The sequence below is a fragment of the Cyrtonyx montezumae genome, unplaced genomic scaffold, assembly GCF_038088225.1.
Source record: "Cyrtonyx montezumae isolate F1298 unplaced genomic scaffold, pur_monq_1.0 scaffold_3, whole genome shotgun sequence".
Lineage (NCBI taxonomy): Eukaryota > Metazoa > Chordata > Aves > Galliformes > Odontophoridae > Cyrtonyx > Cyrtonyx montezumae.
Genome location: NW_027072034.1, coordinates 78344645 through 78351488, shown reverse-complemented (window position 1 = coordinate 78351488; position 6844 = coordinate 78344645). Strand labels below are relative to the sequence as shown.

At 42.2% G+C, this 6844-nt stretch overlaps 1 non-coding gene across 1 annotated transcript; it reads left to right on the top strand.

Moving 5' to 3' along the window:
• The first annotated feature begins 204 nt into the window (after positions 1 to 204).
• TRNAI-AAU (transfer RNA isoleucine (anticodon AAU)) lies at positions 205 to 278 on the top strand. The gene has a single exon. It is a non-coding gene; the product is annotated as a tRNA-Ile (tRNA).
• Positions 279 to 6844: the final 6566 nt, after the last annotated feature.

Below are 6844 nucleotides of genomic sequence, written 5' to 3'. Positions count from 1 at the left end.
GGTTCTGCTCTGCCCTGGCTGCGTGGTGTGCTGAGCTCTGCTAGGGCCGTGGGATAACGCCTGCTGCTTCCGGCGGAGAGATTGCTGATTCCGCCTCCACTGTGGTGAGCAGCGCGGCAGCGAGCACTAACGTACACAGCGTAGTAGAGATTGCGTCTCCATGAACAGTGATATAACCCTTTCCAAAAGCTAAAGCATACCACCGGCCGGTTAGCTCAGTTGGTTAGAGCGTGGTGCTAATAACGCCAAGGTCGCGGGTTCGATCCCCGTACGGGCCAGTTTCTCTTTTGGCGCTAACCCGCCCCTCCCCCTGCAGTAGGATGGAGGAGCTTGCTGCCGGGCTGCAAGCCGAGGGAGATCGGGTCCCAAACCCATGGGGTGAGGAAGCACGAGGCATCCAGAGGAAAATGTACTTGGCAATCTTTTTTTCACTGTTAATTCCTGCGCCGTTCTTGTGGCCACGGCTTCTGTGGGAACAGCTGCTGTTGCAGCTCCATCAGATATGGAAGGGAGTGATATAGTGCTGCTGAATGGCCTTCTACCCTGGTCCCTCAGCAGCGGTCCTTTGGGTGCAGTTACAATGATCAGGACTCAAGTGTTTCTATAACGATATCCGTTTCAAGCAAAGGATAGGAGAAAGAGCATGGTGTTTCATTTTGGAATGAAAATCTATGAGTAGTGCTAGGTTGTTTTATGTTTCCCGTATTAGAAAGCAGAATTTTATTGCAGTTCCATGTGGTGAAGTCTTTACTATAAAGCAAGGTGATGCAACGTATCCTCAGCCCATTTTCCAGTTTAGTTTGAATTGCTTATATTCGGTGTGCATTTTGGTGGCCAGGATTGCAGGGCTTATTGCCCCTAGATTTAATTTTCACAGGTGGTTGTTAGGTTCTGGGGGTCTGCCACTGTCCCTGTGGTTGTAATTCCACAACCCATTCTCCAGCCTCAAATCCAGACGGGGAATGAAAGAGCAGATTAAACAGACACGCTAACATAGCGGGATAATGCTCTTGTGAGGTCAGCTGAGGAATTTCCACTTTGTATGGGCTACAGTGGCAGACACTGGGCATGTTCTGGGGTTACCATTTGGTATTTTGGCTAACTGTTTGCATGTCATTGCACAGTGGATGATGTGAGTGAAGATGAACTTATAGCTAGGGACAGTGCTGAACACTGACAGATGAGGTGGAAGTTCCCAGTCAGTCCAGTCAAACCACTCCATTTTGCTATCATTTCACATTGGTTGTTGCATTTCCGAGTTTTAAGACCAAATAAATCAACTCATAGAATCACCGAATATCCTGACTTGGAAGGGGACCCACAAGGGTCATCGACTCTGACTCCTGGCCCCACACAGCACCACCCAAAATCTGAACCCTATGTCCAAGAGTGGTGCCCAGCTGCTCCCAGAACTCTGACATTTGGGGCCATGCCCACCGCCCTGTGGTGCAGACCCTGTCCCTAACCCCCAGCTGCCCCTCCCCTGACACAGCTCCATGCCGTTCCCTCGGGCCCTGTCGCTGTCACACACAGCACAGCTCAGCACTTCCTGTCCACTCAGTTCATACTCCTCACTGAGACAATTGCATTTTCTTTGTTGGGTGAAATATCTCTACAAGGGCTCAGACAGTTAAAGCTAGTGCTTTCTTTTCTGGTTGTATGAGAAGTTAACTGTATTTCTTATATGATGCCTATTAGTAAAGAATCTAAGCATCTTGTCATCAAGATGCTTTACTCATTATAGGATATTAATTATGGTGAAAATCTGAGTGGTGATGCTTCATCTGGTAAGAAGGCAATATATAACTCAGAAACACCATTACTGAAATCAAAGGCAGGATGTGGCGGAAGGAGTTTTTCTTCAGATTAATTTGCATGTATCTAAGTGTAAGCAATAATGCTATTATTATATGTGAAGTTTAACCTTTGCCTAAAACTGAGTGTGATGTTTACCTCCTCTGCACAAATGGAAGCTGAAGAAATGGCATCTTCATCAAAAAGCACAAACTTGTCATCAACTTCAGGCAAAGGTTTTCATTTAATATTGTTTTGAGTAGATGCGCGTGGGAGGGGAAGGAGGAAATGCCATAGAAACAGATCCAGGAAGGAGCAGAAAGCCAAGAATGTGGGCTGAATGAGTGCTGGCAGCCCACCACCACCGTGCCAAGGATCTGGCTAAAAGGAGCTTGGAGCTGTAAGCAAAAGCCCAACAAGCGCTTTCCTGTTCGGGTCCTTGCGTGTTTCCCAAAAGCATCATTCAGTAAAGGGGGCTGCGTGAGAGGGATGCTGGCATTCTGTTTTTCCTTTGCAACTGAAATGACAAGGAGGAGCCTGAAATTTTGTTTTGCAGTTCACGTCAGAAAGGGGTGACAATGTTTACTGCCAAAGCTGAAATAATACTTGTTTCAAATTTGTGCGTTTGTAGAAAGCAGTACTGAAATGAGGTAAATCTGAGCAATCTCATAAAAACCAAGCAAGCACAAAGGAGCAGACTTCAAGAGGAATGAAACAGTTGCTCTTGAGGTGCTGTATAAAAAGATTAGATAACTCTGCAAACAAAGTATCTGGCTATTTCTCCCACTGTTTAGAACTAATGCCTGCTGAGGGCTTTTTTTCTTTTTTTTTTTTTTTCTTTTTTTCCCCAGCATAAATAGCCAAACAGTCCTTTTCTTTGTTGTGGAAGAATTCACACGCACTGCTTACAGAATAACAGGGCCATGTGGAGGTTACTGAGTCCTTATTTAAGAATCATATAGAACCAAGTGGAAGTGGAACCAAATATCTAGCTGTGGGTGTGTTTGGCCTCTTTTACAAAGAATAAATAAAGGACTTCAGTTACAAAAGGTATGGAAGTACTTGTGGCTGTACACAGATTCCATGTAAGGCTTTAATCAGTTTTAAAGAAACATTAGGTCATTTTTGTCATTAGCTATAGGGTAAGGAATGGTGAAGGGCGTGTAAGGTCATCTGGAGTATGCTCTGATTCTGGTGTGATAAAAATGTGCTGCTCCAGAGGTGGACAGCAAATGACAAGTCTCTAATATTTGGTAGGATCAAGACTGATTATACCTCATGTTCTTGAACAGATGGTATAGTTATTAATTTCCTTTCTGAGGCCTACCTGAGTGACAGCTGGCTAGTGCCCATCACACCTTTTCAAAGCTCTCTGCTTTTCTATCAAATGGTTAAAATGCTGCATAGGGGTGTAGTTGGATTCAGGCACTCGCTGACTTGACTTCTTAATGCTTTTGGAAGGTGAAATTCTGGCTTGTTCCAGGCCTGAATCTAAACCAGGGAGGGAGAAGACAAAGTTGGAAATAAAATCCTACCTATATGTATATTGGAGATCAGAATCCGTTTCAAGTACCAATTTACTTCTGCTAGCCAGAGCATGCTGGGGCTTCCCTACAGTGTCAGAAGTTTATAAGGTGGTAATTACAGTCAAATATTGGTTTTAATGAGGAAATTGTTTTTTTTTTCTTTCATGTGTATGTACTTCTGCTCTTCTCCAACTTTGTTCTTCATATGATAGATTTGCAATAACCCTGCCTGCAGTGTAAAGGGCAGGTTTTTCTTTTAAGCAGCTGAGGCTCTGAGCAGCTAATGTTAAGGCAGCAGAGATAGAAAACAACTTCTATGGGGTATTTTGATGAAGATGCAGGCCAGGCTGCTATTCTGGAGTATCTGGGAACAGGATGCTGAAGGCAAACTGGTTTGAAATTTAATTCAAACTGCAGAGCAACTGCAGAGATGAGTGCCTAAAAAAAACAACCCAGTAAGTTGTTCTCGTCTCTTGGATTCTGTTTCTAGCTCCCATTATGCCTTGTACATTCCTTCCTGCCACCCTGCACAGGTATCACCTGGTCCTGTAAAAAAAGGAAGTTATGTTGTTGCTTAAATCACCCATGCAAATGATTCTTCGGTATTGCATATATATTCAGTTACACATTACATATATCTGGCAGTACTGCTAAGGCCAGGTGCAGGACAGATTCTTCCCTGCTATCTGGTGGAGGATGCAGCTTTGAAAGAAAAAAACCTGCATTTCAGTTTTGTCCCAAGCTTAGTGAGACTTGCACAGTCCCAAAGATGAGCTTTTTAGAAAATTATGTCTCTTTTAGTTCATTTCTGTTTTCTAACCACAGTTCTACTTTCACATTCTCTGCAACCAAAGGCAAAACTGATTGGAGATATGGGCTATTGCCTGCCAGTCATTATAATAATGATTAGTAAAGGAGAGAGTGAGAGGAGACCAGAATAGGGGTTGTCTTACATGCATTGTTCAGAGCAGTTTTGCCTGGCCAGGGAGAAGGCACAGAAGTCCCTGGACTTCTTAATTCTCCCTTGTGATGTTTTATGATGTTCTCCTGAACTTGAACTGTACCAAAAAGACTATAAAACCGTCAAGAGATCAGAAACGTATAAACCCAGGTAGGCCCCAGGAAAGCTGTGGAGACGGAAGAGAGAAGGCATAGAAATCTGTTAAGGCACAACTGTTAATGCTTCTGAGAACTTCTAACATATAATTATGTTTCTATAAAAGATATGCCAGCCTCTTTTCCCCAGCTGTGTGTGTTTCTGTCTTCTGACGAGAAATAGCCCTGTGCAAATTCTACTTGAAGTCAAAAATGCCAGTAAGGAAGACCTTGACACTTGAAAATGAAAATAAATAGATTTCAGTCACTGGAAACAAGTACTGTCTTCTGACAGTAGGGAATTGCTTTCATTTGGATATTTGGGATTTTTTTTTTTTGTTCTGAATGTAGAGTAACACGTTCATCTTAAAATGAAATACACACACGCGCGCACACACACACATACAAAATAAAAACTCCAAAACCAACAAATTTGGTCAGGCACAAGCTATCTGTTTTGACTTCAACTGAAATTATTTAGTGAAAATCAGACTGAATTTCTAAACTGTTAAGATGTTTAGTTGGATTTCCCAACTATTTGGCAAAAATGATTCACACTAAGTATAATTTGGTGAACATGTCTTTTCAAACAATACATTTTGAATGCAAGAAACTTATTATTGGTCCTCTTTCCTACCAGTGTGTAATGTTTGAATGAAAGGTCAGTTGTCTTCTGTGTTAGTGGTGTTTGTGAAATTATTAGACATCTAAGTATTACAAGACTTTTGGGCTGCATCTAGGTGTTGGATGGGAAAAGCCTTACTGTACAGCAAGATGTGTTTTTTATCACCTCTAATGTCATTTTATTTCTTCCTCAAGTTACTGACTTCTGGTCTAATCTATTTTAGAGCAATCTTTAAGATGCACTTAGATCTATTAGCTGCACATCCCACAGTTGCTTAACCTGATTCTATTTCTCACAAATTTATCATCTTAAGGCATGATTTTGTCTCTATATATCGCTTTGGAATACTTGGTATCTTTTCACAGGCAAAAACAAACAAACAAATCACTGGTGCTAAAACACAGGAATCTTCATTCCCCAAATGGTACTTGTCCCCTAACTTTGCTGTAGAAGGAATACATTACATGTGCTAGGAGAGGCACTGTCATGGAGATGCATTTAATGACATTTACTTAAATTCCTGGACTCTGCCTGAGTTTCAGTGTGGCTTGGTGTACATCTGAGAATTGCAATCATCCTCTGATCAATATGGATCTCTCCAGCCTTTAGACACTCCTCCTAGATTCCAATTCTAATTTGTAACATCTTTCCTGACACTGTGATCTATCTAGGTCAGTAGTGTCAAACGACTTAAATTTGTTGACTGACATAAAAATAGACTTAGCATCCTATACTGTGAAGTATTCATCTCACTCATATAGTAATGACTCTCTTCCTTTAAATTTGCTGTATGTAACTACATATTACACTAATACTGTCTTGAGCTCTATTTGATTTTATTCTGAACAGCTGGGGCTGTTCAGCTCAGAGAATAGAAGACTCCAAGGAGACTTGATAGTGGTCTGTCAGTATCTTAAGTTGGGGGGGGGGACAACGACAGGCTATATGAAAGAAGAGGACAGACGCTTGAGTAGGTTCTGTTATGACAGGACAAGGAGAAATGTTTTCAAACTAAAAGAAGGGAGATTTGGACTGGATATAAGGAAGAAGCTTTGTACAACAAGAGTGGTAAGGCACTGGAACAGGTTGCCCAGTGATGTGGTGGAAACCTCGCCCCTGGAAACATTCAAGGTGAGGTTGGAGCAAGCTCTGAGCAAACTGATCCAGCTGTAGGTCTCCCTGTTTATTGCAAGGAAGATGGACTTGATAACATTTAATGGTCTCTTCCAACTCAGACAGTTCTGTGGTTCTCTAGGTTTTCTTCTCTATTCTTTTCTAGACTTGTACTATAAGCAGAAATAGCCTCCTGAAACTTCAAAGGACAAAGATGCTTACTCCCAGGCAGATGAGGTACTCCTTGCTTTGAGAAACCTTTGCCATGCAGAACATTTGAATCAGAGAAGCTTCTGATTCCCCTTAAAGTCTGAGATTTATGAGTGAGCAGCAGTGGTTCATAGTCCTCTTGTTTTGATTCTGAAGTTCTGGATCTGGGGCATGTGCTGTACGCTGTGACAACTTTGCTTCTTTCAGTAATCTTCTGCTCACAGTTGTCCTCTCCATTCACAGTTGCTGTACTGTGTGGTGCTTCTTCCAGTAAATGTAATACCACTGTGATATATTGATCTTTGATTCACTGACCCATCAGAAAGGCAACAATGTATGCATGCATGCATTTTTTATGCTTTACACTGACATTCTTACTTCTTTTTTTCTTCTGAGTCAAAGTCAGCCTGGGCCATGCACGTCGTCACTCTTCCTGAGTTCTTACCAGAGCAATTTGCCCTCCTATCACCTGGCCCTACTG